The sequence below is a fragment of the Schistocerca nitens genome, chromosome 3, assembly GCF_023898315.1.
Source record: "Schistocerca nitens isolate TAMUIC-IGC-003100 chromosome 3, iqSchNite1.1, whole genome shotgun sequence".
Taxonomy (NCBI): domain Eukaryota; kingdom Metazoa; phylum Arthropoda; class Insecta; order Orthoptera; family Acrididae; genus Schistocerca; species Schistocerca nitens.
Genome location: NC_064616.1, coordinates 416,357,070 through 416,377,103, shown reverse-complemented (window position 1 = coordinate 416,377,103; position 20,034 = coordinate 416,357,070). Strand labels below are relative to the sequence as shown.

At 42.2% G+C, this 20,034-nt stretch overlaps 1 pseudogene; it reads right to left on the bottom strand.

Moving 5' to 3' along the window:
- The window catches only part of LOC126249260 (uncharacterized), a 37,039-nt pseudogene extending 17,793 nt beyond the window's left edge, over positions 1 to 19,246 (bottom strand).
- Positions 19,247 to 20,034: the final 788 nt, after the last annotated feature.

Here is a 20,034-nt window from a genome sequence, read left to right as displayed (position 1 = left end):
AGGTCACCAGCATTGTGAAGCCTAGTGCAGGATTGGCTCAGGTGACTGAAAGCATAGGGGAGTTATGTAAAAATTTTACGAAATAGGATCAGGTAGTGATAGTGATAGTGGGTGGAGCAGGGAACAGTCTCGATAGGGACGGGGAATATGATGTCAGTGGTGACTTGGTTAAGATAGCTACTCAAACTGGTGGCACTAATGTGCATTTCGTGCAACTGTTTCAGCGTCATGATCGGCCTCACCTTAATGCGGCTGTTAGGCGCGTTAATGTGGGGCTGGGGAGGGATCTGATGGCGGAGGGCATGGATCACATCTCAGTTGTGCCAGTTGGGTCTATCAGTAGATGGGGTTTCACTAGGCATGGCCTGCACCTCAATAGGTATGGGAAGGGGAGGCTGGCTAAGCTTACAGGTGACAGTGTAGTGGGTGGTGGTGGTGGTGGTAGTGGTATCACTCATGGAAAAATTCCTGTAGTAGTTGGTGTTAGAGCTGCACCTTTTTTAGACTGAAGTCAGCTGATAGGTATTCCTGCTTAAAGGAAGTGCCTCTAACTAAGGGCTCACCTCCAGAGGATGTAATGTTTCCAAGTAGAGAAGGAATTAGCATATTTCATCAAAATATAAGCGGTATTAAAGATAAAGTTAGTGAACTGCTAATAGATGTTAACTCTGAAATTGTTGGTATATCAGAGCACCACTTAAATAATTTGATAATTCAGAGGCTTCCTTTACTAGGCTCCAGATTAGCTGGCTGTTTCTCATGGAGTTCCTTGCGGGGTGGGGGAGTGGCTCTATACGTAAAAAACAGTATTCCATTTGAGTACATAGACGTATCACGACACTGCACTGAAAATATATTTGAAAGTTGTGCAGCATTAGTTGAATTTAGTGGAACTAAACTTCTAATTGCTGTTGTTTATAGGTCCCTTAACTCCGACTTCAGAGCATTTTTGCTTAAGCTAGAGAGGGTTCTTGATTCACTTTGTAGGAAGTACCAGAAAGTAGTTATATGTGGTGACTTCAATATTAATTTTGTACATGATTGTGCAAGAAAAAGGTCGCACCTGATGAAGGTTACGAGCTACGTGACCGAAATATCGTGCAAGTACGACGCTGATATCCGGCAGAACACCCGACAACCCAAGATGTCATTAGATCGCCGGGAAAGCCTGAAGAGTTACAAGAAAAAGGATGTTGGTAGATCTCCTAAATTCATATGATCTGATGCAAACTGTGTTTTTTCCAACTAGGGTGCAGGGGAACAGTAGCACAGTCATAGACAATATTTTTATTCATTCTTCATTACTAGATGGGCATTCTGTTAGTAAAAGGATCAATGGCCTTTCAGACCATGATGCACAAATTTTAACATTAAAAGGTTTTTGTACTCAAACCAACATAGCATTTAATTACATACTACGTAGGAAAGTTAATCCAACAGCAATAGACAGTTTTTCAAAACTTGTCAAGGAACAAGAGTGGCAAGATGTTTATAGTGCCAATAATATAGATGGTAAATACAATGCTTTCCATAACACATTTCTCATGCTGTTTGAGAGTTGCTTTCCATTAGAACATTCTAAACGGGGTACTAGCAGTAATGGCCAGTCCGCCTGGCTGACTAGTGGGATAAGGATATCATGTAGAACAAAGCGGGAATTATATCAAAATGTTAGAAGTAGTCACAATCAAGCTACGGTAGCCCATTACAAACAATATTGTAAGGTGCTTAAAAATGTTATTAGCAAGGCAAACAGTATGTGCTATGCAAATAGAATAGCTAATTCACAGGATAAAATTAAAGCCATATGGTCAGTTGTGAAGGAAGTGTCTGGTCAGCAGCACAAATTTGATGATATAACGTCAGTTCGCAGTAATAATATTTCTGTTACTGATAAATCAGATATATGTACAGTATATAACAACTATTTTCTGAGCATTGCTGGTGAATTAAATAAAAATTTAGTTTCTACAGGAAATCATATAAATTTCTTAGCAAATGCCTTTCCGAAATTAACGTCCGAAATACTCCTCTGTGATACAGAGGGAGATTGAGTCAATAATTAAATCACTGAAGACTATGGACTCTCATGGTTATGATGGAGTGTCTAGTATAATATTAAAGTACTGTGCTGCACATGTTAGCCCTGTATTTAGTCATATTTGTAATTTTTCCTTTAGGAATGGTCAGTTTCCTGAGCGATTAAAATACTCAGTAGTAGAGCCGCTTTATAAAAAGGGAGAAAGGGATAATGTAGATAATTTTAGACCTATTTCTATGCCATCAGTGTTTGCAAAAGTTATCGAAAGGGCTGTGTATGTAAGGTTAATTGATCATTTTATATCACACGATTTGCTATCAAATGTACAGTTCGGCTTTAGAAGTCGTTTGACAACTGAAAATGCTATATTCTCTTTTATCTGTGAGGTACTGGATGGGCTAAAAAAAAGTTTCGAACGCTTGGCGCATTTTTTGATTTAACTAAGGCATTTGACTATGTTGATCTCACAATATTGCTCCAGAAGTTGGATCATTGCGGAATAAGGGGAGTAGCTCACAATTGGTTCACCTCTTACTTTAGCAACAGGCAGCAAAAGGTCATTATTCACAATGTTGATAACGGCTGTGATGTGGGATCTGAGTGGGGTACTGTCAGGTGGGGGGTGCCCCAGGGATCAGTGTTGGGGCCGCTCCTGTTCCTTATTTATATAAATGATATCCCCTCTAGTATTATGGGTAACTCTAAAATATTTCTGTTTGCTGATGACACTAGCTTGGTAGTAAAGGGTGTTGTTTGCAACATTGACTCGGTTTCAAGTATTGCAGTACATGACCTCAGTTCATGGCTTGTAGAAAATAAACTAACGTTAAATCACAGTAAGACTCAGTTTTTACAGTTTCTAACACACAATTCAACAAAACCTGACGTTTTAATCTCACAGAACGGGCATATGATTAGTGAAACTGAACAGTTCAAATTCCTAGGTGTTCAGATAGATAGTAAGCTGTCGTGGAAAGCCCACGTTCAGGATCTTGTGCAAAGACTCAATACTGCCATTTTCACTATGCGAATGGTATTGAAAGTGAGTGATACTTCGACACGTAAATTAGTCTACTTTGCTTATTTTCATTCACTTATGTCGTATGGTGTTATGTTTTGGGGTACCTCTTCCCATTATAGAGAGGATATTTTTGGCTCAGAAACGGGCGGTTCGGGCAATAAGTGGTGTCAGTTCACGAACCTCTTGTCGACCTCTGTTCACGATTCTGGGTATTTTGACATTGGCTTCTCAATATGTATGTTCCTTATTGTCGTTTCTTGTTACCAATATTAGTTTATTTCCAACAATAAGCAGCTTTCACTAGGTTAATACTCGGCAGAAATCAAACCTCCATTTGGATCGGGCTTCCTTAACTCTTGTGCAAAAAGGTGTGCAGTATACTGCTGCATCCAATTTTAATAAGCTGCCAGTCGAATTAAAAAATCTTAGCAGTAATCAACGCGCTTTCAAACCGAAACTGAAGAGTTTCCTCATGGGTCACTCCTTCTATTCTGTCGAGGAATTCCTTGAAAAATTAAGCTGATTCTCATTGTACTGCTGATAGTGTTTGTTTAAACTTATGGACTGATTTTCTTTCAGGTTCATGAACATTTATTTTTATCTGTTATTACTTTTATGTTGCAAGTTCATGTACTGACACGTTCCATGACCTTGGAGATTAACTCCTCAATTTGGTCCTTCGGAACTTGACATGTAAATAAATAAATAAATAAATAAATAAAAAGAGGTTCCCTGTGTTGCTCTTTCATAAGGAGATTCATACATTGTTTTTTTCTGCTGTAGAATATAAAAGCTGCTTTGTATACCGCCATACATATTGGTTTTAACCACGGTGTTGAGGTCTGTGTCAGGTGCTAAACGGACATTAACACGTTACCATTGGCTCTCACAGAGAGCTGGGCATTGCTTGGTGCAAACTATGCTGCTCCCACCACACACAGGATAGCTGAAATACAAGACAGAGGCAGTGTTTCCCATTGACAAAAAATGTGGAAGATATTGCAACATATGGAAACAGGAAGAGTTTGCAGCACTGTGGAGCGTTTCCAAACAGCCGTCCAAAGGTGATGACCTCTACATCTAAACTCATCTCCCACACTGATGGGGTAGCAGATGTCTCGGTGTTCATTTCGATTGATTCCTTATATTGCTTCCATGTACGTGATCACTGTTTTATTGCTGGCCAACCCTGGAAGATAGTTATAACACCAAGAATCTCTCCAACTTAAACAAGTGGTATCAGTCAATCATTACGTGGTGATCAACAACGTATGAGTGGAGGGATGGGATGGAGAAGACACTGGAGGTATGCGAAAATGTACTGTAATGAGTACCACAGTTGATAGTGTGATCAATTTTAGCATTTTTACCAGTTTTTCTGTAATTTCAACGCCAACGAATGAATGACAGCATGCTTACCAATTTCTGTAACATCGGTAAACCATCCCTCCACTACTTTAAGTGTACCATGCACTAGATTACGAATATACAGAAATGACTGTGCAGTACGTCCATTCATGGTTAAACATATGCACCAAAGTATACAAGACATACCCTAGACCAATGCAGTTAGGTTATCTACATTTTTCTAGCTCTTCGATCATAATGCGTAATTAACGATTTCGATTGCCCATCTTTCCCTGTGTGGATGGGAGTCACTGAGTATTCTAGCTTTTTAAGATAAAGGTGTTTCAGAGATCTCCCAGCTTTGTCTTTGATCAACCTGCCCTACATCACTTTGTGTACAAAGCTGCAGTCACATGCTGCCTTTATATGTTGCAGCAGAAAAAACAATCTATCAAACTGCTTATGAAGGAGCAACACAGGGAAACCCTCCTGTGATTGATGCCCTGTGAAATATGGTTCTCCCACATTATGGGTGACGAAACTTTACACTGGTCTGTGCAAGCGAATTCGATCACTGGCCACCTGCTCCAGCGGAATAATACCTGTGTATTTAATAGGATCGCAACATATGCTCAATGTCAGTACACAGCCGGTATTTGTTTTCGATATGTCGGAAGAGATGGATGTGCAAATATCCTGAGTTCTCTACTGGATGATTTAACGTAGTTTTGTAGTTCGTAGTTTTATAGCTCGTAGTTTTTCTCTGTTGGATGGTACAAAATAACGAGTATAGAGAGAATTTTTATGTGACTGACACGAATGCGCACTGAGGGACACAGATCTCTTTTGGACTTTCGTACCTGTATGTAGGTTGGAGACACATCGCAATGCAGTAGCTAAGTCCTCGTCCTTTTCCCAGTTCCTGTATGATGTAAAAAAAACTCGTAACTCCGGCCGAACTGGTCTTGGAAGGCCCAACGGTACAGACCGGCCGCCATGTCGTCCTCAGCCCACAGGCGTCACTGGATGCGGATATGGAGGGACATGTGACCAGCACACCACTCTTACAGCCGTATATCAGTTTATGAGACCGGAGCTGCTACTTCTCAATCAAGTAGTTTCGTATGACGTGTAGTATTCTTAATTTTCACAATAAGAAACACCACAATAACTGCTCATACTACTCGTATCTTTTCACTACCTGGTGTTGCAGGAGAAACCTTCGTTAGGCTCTAGCCCTACACATTGTACACATCTGGTGGAACTACGACATGTTCCCATTTCCACCGAGTGGTCAGTACACGGCCCCTGTCGCATTAGCTTAGCTCAACCTGTTTCTCTAAGGGCTGCAGATGGTGGTGGATCTCTCCAGCTTCTGCTCACTTCCGACTTAAATTCGAACAATCACATGGACAAAGCTGCTGGAAGGGCGTGGCAGAGACTGAGGAACAGTTACAAGACGCAGAGAGGGTGTCTAAACCACACTGGAGTTTTATCATATGGGGCTCTTAGCAGATAGATTCAAAAATGTGGCTTGTTTCGAGATATGACAATGTCGCAAATATTATTTATCAGCTATAATCACAAAAAGACATCTCCATACAATCCAGCGCAAGTGTGTTGTTGAATGGAGAGACATTATTCCATATTGCACCAGAAAGCGTAACACTATAGATGTGTAAAGCTAGTGATTTCGTCATAGGATTCTGCACAAAAAATAAAATTATCATGTAACATTGTTGGCTGGGAGGCGGCAAGTCTTATTTCAGGCGACGCCACATTGGGCGACTTACGTGTCGGTGATGATGAAATGATGATGAGGACAACACAACATCCAGTCCATGAGTGGAGAAAATCTCCGACCCAGCCAGGAATCAAACCAGCACCCACTATGTGGTAGGTAAACATATTACCACTCAGCTAAGCAGGCAGACAGGATTTTATACATTTGATAGTCGATATGGTCTTCCTCCAGTACATGCGCTAAAACTTTACACAGGTCGGTGGAATTGACTTCCATCACTGGTCGCTTGCTCCAGAGGACCAGTACATGTATATTTAATGGCGTCACCACATATGGTTGATGGTAACACGCAGACGGTATTTGTTTCCCAATATATCAGAAGTTTATAATTTATTACTGTTGCCATAATGAAAATTCCAGCACCGATACAAACACTGATACTACTGCAAAGAGCCCCTCAACAGCTATTTCTGTTGGAAGCAATGCCGCTCGTATTCCTGAAAAAAATTAAGCAGCTACAATATTTTCTACACTTGCACGCTCTAGATGTTGCCTGCATTTCAGAGACGCATCTAAATCACACCGATCGATTTGAAATGAGTTATTACTCCGTTCATTTTGTCGACCAACCTGGCCAGGGTCACCGCCGTCCACTCTACTGCGAGGTCATGGCAAAGCCAAAGGTTCCTCACCGGACAGTCGATATGTCAGATTTGACTGCCGGTAAAGGTCTAAAGATAGGTTGGTTGGTTTGGGGGATCAAAGGGACCAGACTGCTACGGTCATCGGTCCCTTTCTAAAGATAGGGAACACCGTCTGTAAAATAGCTGCCACATATAATCGACCTATTAGACTTATTAGTGAACAGGACCTTCAGGACTTATCAGGGTATTTCGAGAATGTACTAGTAGCAGGGGACCTTAACTCCAGACATGTTGACTGGGGCTACCATACCGCAAACGAAAGAGGGAGTAGAATGAGGCGTATTGTTGAGCGTGATCCTTCACTGAAGGTAATCGTTCCTGAGAAGCCTACTCCTATCGCCTCCCACGCCCTCACCAAGTGTTGTAACGTCTGGAAGATAAAGATAAACATAGAGAAAAGTGTTGCTACCCTCTTCACAAGAAAATTAACTGTACTAGAGAGGCAGATTTGTGTGGGCGGTATAAAAGTACTGTGGGGCGACTCAGCAAACTATCTCAACCTGTTTACGGATAGGCGGCTCACTTTTGTCAGACAGATTCTAGGACCAGAAGTACGGGTTGTGACTCTTTCAATAATTTGTATCCGCTCCTCAAGGGTGGGGGGTCAATAACTACGACGAAACTACGGCTCCACAGGTTCGTCATCCTTCCGACGATTCTTTATAGATCAGAGGTGTGGTCCATGGCAACTTAATCTCACCTCAAGAAGTTACAGTCAGTGCAGAATGGAATCCTCTGTATCATAGCCGACGCCGACCAGTTCACGCCAGACACGCATGTTAGGGACTACTTAGGCGAACCAAAATCTTTCATTACATTAAAAATAAGTCAGAATCTCTCTATGAGAAGACTTCCACTTCTACACACCATCTCGTTTATCAGTTAGGTACTCAATATCCAGGCGCTTGAGATAAGGGACCCCTCTTTACGTTTAACAATTTAGGCAATAACATTATACAGACGAAAGTCGTACATACAAAATATCATCCAGAACTATAGTGGCCGGCCGTGGTGGCCGAGCGGTTCTAGTCACTTCAGTACGGAACCGCGCGACTGCTACAGTCGTAGGTTCGAATCCTGCCTCGGGCATGGATGTGTGTGATGTCCTTAGGTTAGTTAGGTTTAAGTAGTTCTAAGTTCTAGGGGACTGACGACCTCAGATGTTAAGTCCCATAGTGCTCAGAGCCATTTGAACCATTTTTTGAACTATAGCGACCCTCATTTTCTATCATCATTTAAGCCATGCTAGAAGTCAGAGAGGCACTGCCCTATGTTGCTTCAGAAGAAAATAAATCAGATATACGAAGAGAGGTGACTTCGAACGTGGACTGGTCACTGAATGTCATCTGAGTAGCAAATCCATCAAGAAAATTTCAATGCCAGCAGTCCAGCTAGCTCAGTGGCTGTGGTTTAGGAGTTAACGACAATGGGATATCTCCTCTAGTATCGGCTCTTGACGTAGAATGGGCTGCTATCCTCCACATCAATTCAGACAATTCACTGTAAGTATCCTCAGTGGAGTCGAAGCCGTCACAAAGGCGAAGGGTTGACACATCCCATATTAACGTCCACCTGCTGGTGTTGGGATGCTTTGATCAGATGGTGTATTCTGCATTTGGATTTGATAAAATTCGAAGGGCCACCTTACGGCACGTAGCGGAGGGTTTTCTGTGTCATTACTAGTCACTTCCTTTTCTGTTCCACTTGCAATTCAAGTGAAGGAGAAACGGCTGTCTTTATGCCTTCTTACAAACTCTGATTCCTCTTAGTCTGCCTTCGTAGTATTTGCGCAAGATGTACGTTGGTGGCAATAAAATCGTCTGTACTTAGTCGCCAATGCTCCTTCTCTAAACTTTCACAAAAACTGTTACATATAAAGAACGTCGTCTTCTCTTCAGGAATCCTCGTTTGAGTTCATGAAATATTTCCATAACACTAGCGTGTTGAACTAACCTACCAGTAACAAGTCTGGCAATATCACTCTGAATTGCTCTGACGCTTTCCTTTAATCTGACCCAGTGAGTGTCCCAACCAACCGATCAGTACTCAATTATAGGTTGCACAAGTGTTTCTGTATCACGTCCCCTTTACAGATGAGTTACACTTTCCTAGAATTCTCCCAGTAAACTCAAGTCGACCATTAGCCTTCCCCATAACAGACATTAACTGATCACTCACTTCATATCATTTTGCAAAATTACATCTAGATATACACGGTCCAGTCACATATATGTGATCTCCATCTATGTTAGACATCCACATGCAATAACCACTCACAGACAGCAGGTGGCAGCACTTGCATTGGAGAATATATAAATGGTGTGGAGGGATGCAGAAGATAGTACAGGAGAGTAGTGGGACAAAGCCTGTTCTGGAGCAATTTTGATATCATAACGACATCAAATGAGTTATGCAAATTAATTAATTGATCAATTAATTTCCTACCCCAACCAATAATGAAGTCATGGGTTTTTTCCACATGGCACATGGACCCCGATGGGGAACTCTCAGTCCTCTCTCCTCCCTCTCCCTTCCTGTGATGTAACCCAAGATGGCTGTCCCAGAAGAAATGATGGGAATATCAAATTTGGTGTGTTTACTTTGAGGTCTGCAGACCTACTGTCCTAGTTCACAACACCATCACCACCACCACTGCCACTGCCACCACCACCACAACCACCAGAGGGATCTCTTAGGCCACCCCACCACACCCCACCCCATACCACTCCTCTCCCCTCATCACCCCCATCGGGAAACTGGTGAGAAAAATATTCAATCTGTGTTGTACTGGCAGATAGGATGAACGTAAGTCTTTATTACTTTGTACACAATGTGGTAGATTGTTTATTTAAACAATCTGATTTGCTATTGGTCAAGCACTAGACAGTAGCTCCATCCAGCTTTGTCAATAACTGATAAACGTGGAGTGGGCAGTTTCGCTATTAGTCTAGCATTTTAGTGTTAATCCAGCCAGTCTAGCCAGTAGCCCTGTATGGGAAATAATGATAGAACAGTAGAAAGAGACGAGGTACTGGCCGAACTGAGGCTGTGAGGACGGGTCGTGAGTCATGCTTGGATAGTTCCAAAACCGCAAAACGCAAAGGTCCCGAGTTCAAGTCTCGGTCCGGCACGCAGTTTTAATCTGCCAAAAAGTTTCATAGAACAGTAAGCTATCACTGAAGTAGAGGATAATAGCCTCCTACTGATCTACAAGTGAATACGCGCTGCTGGGAAGAATATGAAGATGGATAATAATATCAGAACAGCAATCCACAGTCTCACTTCACAGCGAACAGCATGCCACATATACAGGACTGTTGTAGCAATTTCATATGAGAATGAAACACACTTATACCAATTTATGAGACGCAAGTCACACCCTGGCCAACAGAAACATGGGAAATATATCATATGGTAAGTTTCACGAATATAGTGTCTTTGTGTTACCTGGACAGTGTCTCAAGATGAAAAAGAAAAAATGACCAGTCATGTCCTGTCACCTCCAGTCTACTGACTAGCCACGTTACAATGTGGCCCAAAAGTGAGCTAATTGCAGCCCCTTCTCAGTTTAAAAAAACCTAAATGGAAATGGAACTGCCATGTGGCTAGGGCCACCCGTCGGGTAGACCGTTCGCCTGGTGCATGTCTTTCGAGTTGACACCACTTCGACGACTTGCGTGTCGATGGGGATGAAACGATGATGATAAGGACAACAGCCCCTGAGCGGAGAAAATCTCCGACCCTGCCAGGAATCGAATCCGGGCCGTTAGGTATGACATTCCGTCGCGCTGACCACTCAGCTACCAGGGGCGGAGAACCGAAATAGGGATGTTGTTTATCAATAAACCTCGAATTTCTCACATGAAATGTAAATTCCTTCTGTTTATATGAATCATTTTCGAAGATAGAAGAAATATGACCATAAACACATTTTCACATCACTAAAAGTATCGTTACTTGTGAAAAGCCTGTACGACACTATAGCATAGGATATATTCCTCTAAGTATTCTCTCATAAGTAGAAAGATATCTTTTCGTATCTGCCACATCCTGCGTCACAGGACTAGAATATTAAACTCATTTTTGGCTCATGATGGAGTGCTAACAGCATGCTGTACCTCTGTCACAGGATGCCTCCTTACTTTTGAACACTCTCTTAAAATAACCAACTGTAAAAATGTGAATGTCGTGTGACTAGGGCTCCAGCCGCGTAGACCGCTGGCCGGGTGCAAGCCTTTCGATTTGACGCCACTTCGGGAACTTGAGCGTCGATGGGGATGAAATGACGATGATTAGGACAGCAGAACACCCAGTCCCTGAGCGGAGAAAATCTCACACCCAGTCGGGAATCGGACCCGAGCTCTTAGGACTGACATTCTGTCCCGCTGACCACTCAGCTACCAGGGTCGGGCAATAACCAAATGCCTCGCCACATATGAAGTCTCTTAAGGTAACAGCACAGACAATTTGTAAATATGAGGTTTATACTGCACATAACTTTATAAATTCCACAGTACAGCTGATTTTATTAAGACAGTCATCTTGCCCTGTGTATGATCCATTAAAAGATATCATCGCACTGAAGAAACGTCTGATTAATGCTCCAACTCTTGAATCATATGTGTGGTACTCTCGCCCTCGCATCCACACGCCGAGTGGCAAGTCACTGATATCAAACTGATAGGCTAATTTATTAATTTAATTGTGAGGGTCCCTTCGCATGGTGAGTAATTTTTTTCTTGGTCTCGGACTGCATCCGCCAGAGAACCATTAGAGATGCTTCCGTGACGTCTCTGGAGGCTTCCCACAGGCTAGGTAAACAATTCTTCCGATACCAAAACAGGTGGTAGCCATCGTCAAATAGATGAAGACCTCCATCGCTATTTGTGTTCTGTATCTCAGATGTCTTATTATGCTGGTGGAAGTAAGGCAGAACTGAAATTTGAAGCTGACCACAGAGGGATTCTAAGACCGCCAATGTACATTTCGCAGAAGGACGATGAAGATAAAATACAGGAAATTAGCGCTCATAGGGATTCATATAGTAGGAAATTAGCTCTCATAGAGATACCTATAGGTAGACTTTTCCCCTCGCTGCGTTTCCGAGTGGAATAGCAAAGGGAATGACTAGTAGTGCTACTGTGTGCCCTCCGCCTCACATCGTACGATGGGTTGCGAAGTGTACCTGTTAAGATGTCAGTTCAACCATTTATAGGCACATTATTTATCGAGAAAACAAGACACAGAACCTCGGCTGCTGATTGTCTCTCTCCAGAAAACTTCGTATTAGCCCATAATTTTCTCACTGCCGTTACTTCGCGAGATGTATTTGAAGGCTGTAATATGTTATCCTGCAGTAATTAGAAGAAATGGTGTAGAACTCACCTCTCAACTCCCCAGTCGTCACAGTATCGCTTACCTGCCGTATTCACAGTCTTCGATAGACAGCATTTGAATCCACCTGATTTTGACGAGTAAGAGATCTCCTCCCAGCCAAGTTGCAGACCTCCACTAATTCTCTCGAAATCCCATCACGTTCCGGCAACACGGTTCCATTAGTTAGAAGGCTGACAGGTGGAGGGCTATCACAACAAGATAAATAGCACACTGACGTACAGGAGGAATTTTGTAACCATGTAGAGCATACATGGGCAACACAAAGAAATTCAGAAGCATGACACCTACAGTTCATCCATATCGAGTGACTGACTATAAATATCCCTCCCGTATATGACCTAATGTCCTTTACCGTATTCCTATGATTAGCACGCTAGGAATATGGCAGTGTAATGGTGTCCAAGACTTTTCTCAAACGACAGTGTCTCTCTCTCCTTATTATTTCTGTGACAAACAACTGAATAAAACACATAACTATAAAACAACAGTAATAAATTAAAAAATTAACAACAGTTCATTCATGATATAGAACGGAAATAGAAAATAAATGATCTGCTACCTGTGTGTAAATAATATGCCTTTATCTATTTGCGCCCTTGAAAACGGACAAATTAACACAAGTTATTCAGCCACAGATTTCACTCTTTGGCAATGACTATTCGTAATGTCCAAATGGTGGTATGATCCCCGATTACAAAATAAAATTAGAATCTATAGGAGAACGCTGGTGATTATAGTAGTGAACCACTTACCAATTTTCGAGAAAAGCAGTGAATGGTGGACAGCCTAGGTTCCTTTTATTGGCCTCTTTAGTTCAATATTTTTATTCTACGTGTCTTGCAACTGAGAGAGTCAAGATTTTTCAATGTTTGTTTAATTTCTGCGTTTACTACAGGAAATCATAGGAATAAAAACCTAAAATCGGCTGTTTCAGAAACCGGTTATTCTAAATGTGGGCAAAATAACGAAATTGTTTTTAAAGTGGATGGAAAGCGTCATCTCGTTACAGTATGGAGAACATTAAAGACGACGCCACGTGAAAGAAGTCTTCAGCCCAGTCGTGGACAATTTGTGCAAGTAGAACACGTTTCTCAAATTAGTGATGGTGGTTTATAGTTGTGCTTACTGCTAAAAGAAAATAAAAAAGAAGAGAACATTCTGCACCAACAGTTACATAATGGAAAAGCTGAAACACATCTTGTATTCAGGACAAAGCTTGACGAAAGCTTCTTTGTGACACTTATCAACCGTCATTTATTGAACGAGTATGATTAATGTTACGAGATATGTGGGAGTGAACTTATAGGTCTGAGCCTCATTCAAAACGTTTATATAAATTAAATTTTAATGCAACCTACTTCAGTGGTTCATGGTGTGGGTTCCTGTTGTCATGTCCTAGTTCATGAACCAAGGGCAACGTATGAGTGACCAAGTAAGTGGTCCTGACAGTCGGGATACCAGTTACTTTGGAATAAGACTGGGCATCTCGGACATATTCTGAGTCGTGGTCAGCCGGCCGGTGTGGCCGTGCGGTTCTAGGCGCTACAGTCTGGAACCGAGTGACCGCTACGGTCGCAGGTTCGAATGCTGCCTAGGGCATGGATGTGTGTACTGTCCTTAGGTTAGTTAGGTTTAAGTAGTTCTAAGTTATAGGGGACTGATGACAACTGATGTTAAGTCCTATAGTGCTCAGAGCCATTTGAACCATTTTTTTGAGTCGTGGTCACCTTTGTGCTCAGACGGCAAAGACTACCAAATCCACCGGTTAGTCCCTCAACCGGTAGGGGTAAAACTCAATGGGACCCGGGGCAAGTAAGACTAGCATCCTGCTTCCCTGGTACTTTATATATGATGCTGGCAACAATCAGAGCAAAATGCCTCGGACCCTTGGAGGTGACGGAGTCCCACCTGTAATTGACAAACCAGGGACTCCTAAGATACGACTCGTCAAACGAGATGGGGAGCTATTAATATCAATGGGGGCTACTCTGGCAAGAAGGTAGAGCTGGCAGAGGCTGCAAGTAAGATGGGGCTGGGCGTTTTAGCTGTTAGTGACGAGTAAGGGGTGAGAAAGAAGAGGAAGTGGGAGAATACAAGGTCTACCTGTCAGGAGCCAAAGCAGGAATAGCACAATGGGGTGTAGAGCTTTACATCAGGAAAGAAATGGAACCCAGCGTAGTTGCAATAGGGTATGTAAACGAACGACTGATGTGGATAGAGTTTACAGTGTCTAGCAAGAAAATTAGGATTGTGTCAGTATATTCGCATTGTGAAGGGACAGATCAAAATAAGATGGATAGTTTTTAAGACGCACTCAGTGATGTAGTTGTTAGAGTAAAGGACAAGGACAGTGTTCCACTCATGGGTGATTTTAATGCCAAGATTGGAAATCGAACAGAAGAGTATGAAAATGTTATGGGTAAATTTGGAGAGGATATGGAGGCCAACAGGAACGGGAAACAACTCTTGAATTTCTGTGCCAGTATGGACATAGTAATCACAAACTCCTTTTTTAAACATAAGAACATTCACCGGTATACTTGGGAAGAGACGGGAACCAGATCTGTCATTGACTATATAATAACAGATCAGGAATTCAGGAAGGCTGTGAGGGACACACGTGTATTCAGGGGATTCTTTGATGACACTGATCACTATTTAATCTGCAGTGAAATTGGTATTGTGAGGCTGAAAGTGCAGGAGGTCAGGTCCATATGTAGGAGGATAAGAGTGGAGAAACTTCAGGATAAGGAAATCACGCGCAAGTACATAACAGTGATCTCAGAAAGGTACCAGGTAGTTGAATGTAGTCAATTACAGTCATTGGAAAAGGAATGGACAAGGTACAGGGACACAGTACTAGAAGTGGCTATAGAATCTCTTGGAACAGTAGTGTGTAAAGGTAGGATGCAGCAAACAGCTTGGCGGAATGACACAGTCAAGGCAGCCTGTAAAAGGAAAAAGAAGGCGTATCAAAAACGGCTACATTCTAGAACTCAGGTAGACAGAGAATGTTATGTTGAAGAAAGAAACAAAGCCAAACAGATAATTCCAGCATCCAAGAAGAAATCTTTGGAAGACTTTGGAAACAGGTTGGAGATTTTAGGTCAAGCTGCTGAAACACCATTCTGGAGTGTAATTAGTAGTCTTCGAAAGGGAGGTAAGAGGGAAATGACAAGTATTTTGGACAGGTCAGGAAAACTGCTGGTTAATCCTGTTGATGCCTTGGGCAGATGGAGGGAATATTTTGAACAGTTGCTCAATGTAGGTGAAAATACGATCAGTAATGTTTCAGATTTCTATGTACGAGTACAATGGGATAGGAATGATGATGGAATTAGGATCACATTTGAGGAAGTGGAGAAAATGGTCAATAGATTGCAGTGCAATAAAGCGGCTGGGGTGGATGAAATTAAGTCGGAACTCATCAATATACAGTGGAATGTCAGGTCTTAAATGGCTACACAGGATAATTGAAATGGCGTGGGAGTCGGGACAAGTTCCATCAGACTGGACGAAAGCAGTAACCACACCAATCTTTAAACATGGAAACAGACAAGATTGTAACAACTACAGAGGTATCTCTTTAATCAGCGTTGTGGGTAAAATCTTCTCAGGTATTGTTGAAAGGAAAGTGCGAGTATTAGTTGAGGACAAATTGGATGAAAATCAGTGTGGGTTTAGGCCTCTTAGAGGTTGTCAGGACCAGATCTTTAGCTTACGGCAAATAATGGAGAAGTGTTACGAGTGGAACAGGGAATTGTATCTATGCTTTATAGATCTAGAAAAGGCATATGACCGGGTTCCTAGGAGGAAATTATAGTCTGTTCTACGAGATTATGGGGTAGGAGGCAAACTTTTGCAAGCAATTAAAGGTCTTTACATAGATAGTTCAAATGGCTCTGATCACTATGGGACTCAACATCTTAGGTCATAAGTCCCCACATAGATAGTCAGGCAGCAGTTAGAGTTGACGGTAAATTGAGTTCATGGTTCAGAGTAGTTTCAGGGGTAAGACAAGGCTGCAATCTGTCTCCACTGTTGTTCATATTATTTATGAATCATATGTTGAAAACAATAGACTGGCTGGGTGTGATTAAGATATGTGAACACAAAATAAGCAGTCTCGCATATGTGGATGACTTAGTTGTGATGGCAGATTCGATTGAAAGTTTGCAAAGTAATATTTCAGAGCTAGAAATGTAAGGACTATGGTATGAAGATTAACACCTCCAAAACGAAAGTAATGTCAGTGGGAAAGAGATATAAACGGACTGAGTGCCAAATAGGAGGAACAAAGTTAGAACAGGTGGACGATTTCAAGTGCTTAGGATGCATATTCTCACAGGATGGCAACATAGTGAAAGAACTGGAAGCGAGGTGTAGCAAAGCTAATGCAGTGAGCGCTCAGCTACGATCTACTCTCTTCTGCAAGAAGGAAGTCAGTACCAAGACAAAGTTATCTGTGCACCGCTCAATCTTTCGACCAACTTTGTTGTATGGGAGCGAAAGCTGGGTGGATTCAGGTTACCGTATCAATAAGGTTGACGTTACGGATATGAAAGTAGCTAGGATGATTGCAGCTACTAGTAGATGGGAACAATGGCAGGAGGGTGTCCACAATGAGGAAATCAAAGAAAACCTGGGAATGAACTCTATAGATGTAGCAGTCAGGGCGAACAGGCTTAGATGGTGGGGTCATGTTATACGCATGACGCATGGGAGAAGCAAGGTTACCCAAGAGAATCATGGGTTCAGCAGTGGGGGGGTAGGAGGAGTCAGGGTAGACCAAGGAGAAGGTACCTGGATTCGGTTAAGAATGATTTTGAAGTAATAGGCTTAACATCAGAAGAGGCACCAATGTTAGAACTGAATAGGGGATCATGGAGGAATTTAATAAGGGGGAGGACTATGCTCCAGACTGAACGCTGAAAGGCATATTCAGTCTTAAATGATGATGATGGTGATGATGATGATGATGCAACCTACTTCTTTATTTAAAGTAATACCTGTGAGCTACTTTCAGGCACATAAATATTTCGCTTCGTTCTGAGTGCTCGGAATATGGAAACTGGTACTACTACACAAAAATCTGCGAAAGCATGTTTCGAAGGCTACCCAGAGAAATTTGACGATATCGCGCCTCGTCTAAAGCGATAGGAATTTTTCACATATAGCTGTGATATCTTTGGCAGGAATTTCAGTTACGGGTACAATTTTGAATGACATCAGCGAGATCATCACGGTGAGTCATCAACTGAGACAAGATCAGTGAAATGTAGCATATGTAATTATGAAGTTGTTACAGGGTACAATAACGCTGACCTTTTAGGATCAGCACATGCTATACGAGTGAAGTTCGAAGAACTGCGCCTCTAATCATTTGATTCTTTTTAATAATGGGAAGTGGAAACTAATAAGTCTACACTAGGGTTGTTTGTAAAATGTCGTGGCCCACATTCTGCTACTGACAACGGTACAAAACATTATTAGGTATGTCATCGATCAGCTAATTTTGTGTCTACAAGCAAAGGCATTAGACTGCTCTAATTACAAGGCAGCAATAAAATTTCTCAATGTCCTGCGAAAATAAAGGTCACCCAGCCCATAGATGACTCATGCCATGTCCTATTTGTGCCTATTCCCGTTGGAAACACACACGACTTGAGTCACTTGGGACCGACTGAAACAAAAAATGGAAATGCAGCTGTGGCTATCATAAATAAAATCTCTTTGGCGCTATACTACATAAAGTACGAGACTCGGTTTCTGACTCTTAACTTGAAAGAATTCACCTCTTAACGGAGCAACACTTATAACATAGAGCGTTGCTACAACCTGTGCTTCGCTACGGCTCATCATCACAATGATGCTACTAGTGTAGAGTGGTGGGTGCATGAAGTTAATGAAGGTCATAGCCCATTTGTGTTCTTTTATAAACCGCATGACACATTTACGTAGTCACACCCGCAGTTGAAAACACATGTTTTGTTTTAATTATAATGAACAGTGCGCAGGGTGAAATTTTGAAGAAGTGCGGGAACGACTGTATTAGTGCAGATGGGACACATGGACACAACAATTATGATTTGAATTGACGACGTTACTTGTGTCGGATGATACGAGGCAAAGATTTCCATGTCACTTCCTCGTATCAAACAAACGGTCAACAAGTGCTGCCCCTATTCTTCGACTATGTAAACTCTGAGGTTGGATAAATTTCACCGAAAGTTTTCTTATCAGAAATCGCAGGAACTTTCTTTAATGGGTGGAAGGTTTCAACGGAAGCTCCAGAATAGAGGCCTTGTGCACATGGCACGTAGACAAAGCCTGGAGGAAAAACATATACATTCAAGTAAGAGACAGAGAGAAATAAATGAAAGTATACAAGATCTTTGGTACATTGTTACAGGAGAGGGATGTTGCTGCATTTGAAATTATGCTGGCTGCTGTAATAGTAGAGAATGATTATGATGCAGCAGAGTTTTGGACCAACTTCCTGAAGATCTATGTCGAAACACACATTGCTGAATTCGAATATTCATATCGAAAGATTTATCACATTTTCAAATACGTCTGTCTGGAGGGGAAGCGTCACAAACATATTGATAAATCTCTTTTTGCTCGTATGTCTTTTGTCAAAGGCAGATTGTGGGACCGGATAATAGGGATAACGAAAGGAAAGCCCACCAACAAGAGGAAAGGTATTCGTTGCAGCCATATCTCGAGCGCAGAAATAAACAAGAACCTCATTGTAGAGGAAGACAGTGGCTGCAGAGCGCCATCTGTCTCAGAAGTCGTGGAAGTTTATTTCGTCGAAGACTATCGACAGGATGTCAGCTGCAATCTGATGTGTCCAAACTGAAAAACTTGCATCCACAGATATTCGTGCTTCTGCGTCGATTCGAGTGTGTGCAAGCACATACACAGCGTATGCTAAATGATTCCCAATCGTTCTCAGCCTCCGGCCTCCAAGAAAACTGATGATGCATTTGTCGTAGTCAGCGGCGATGTTTGTGCCCTGAACGAACGAGAAAAACTGGCGCAAATGAGTATACAACGCACGTGTAAGGAACGAAAGGACTGAATCACTTTTGAACTGCTAGGATTAATCAACGGGATCTCTACAGCTAATGTACTAGATGTTGAAAAACTTACGTAAAAGAAAGGTTAACTACAGTTCGGTGGTGGTGGTTAGTGTTTAACGTCCCGTCGACAACGAGGTCATTAGAGACGGAGCGCAAGCTCGGGTTAGGGAAGGATTGGGAAGGAAATCGGCCGTACCCTTTCAAAGGAACCATCCCGGCATTTGCCTGAAACGATTTAGGGAAATCACGGAACCCCCCCCCCCCCTACAGTTCGCTGTCAGAATGATACGCCTTCATTCTGAAAAAGGAAACATGTCGGAAGAAGAAAATCATTCCACAGCGGGGACTGTTTTCAACATAGAAGAAAAGAGCTATCCTGTGCATCCTGTTCGCAAGCCTGACCAAACGGAGAGACATAAAATAGCAATGTCTTCCTTGAAAAATCGGGATGAGGTAACTGATGTTTCGTTTGATCACAACAGCGAATGGATTACTTAAGTCGTAGGAAAATCGACAGTGGCCTATTTCGGTTTCGTATTATTTAAAATATAGTGTGTTAATGCATGAAAACTTCGCCCCGCGTACATTCCGTCTGCTACGCAATCACTGCTCGACTTCGACTGCGGACGCCACCCGACTGCGCAACTCACCGACTCTTCGGCTACTTTCGGTGCGGTTCGGGACTGAAGTTC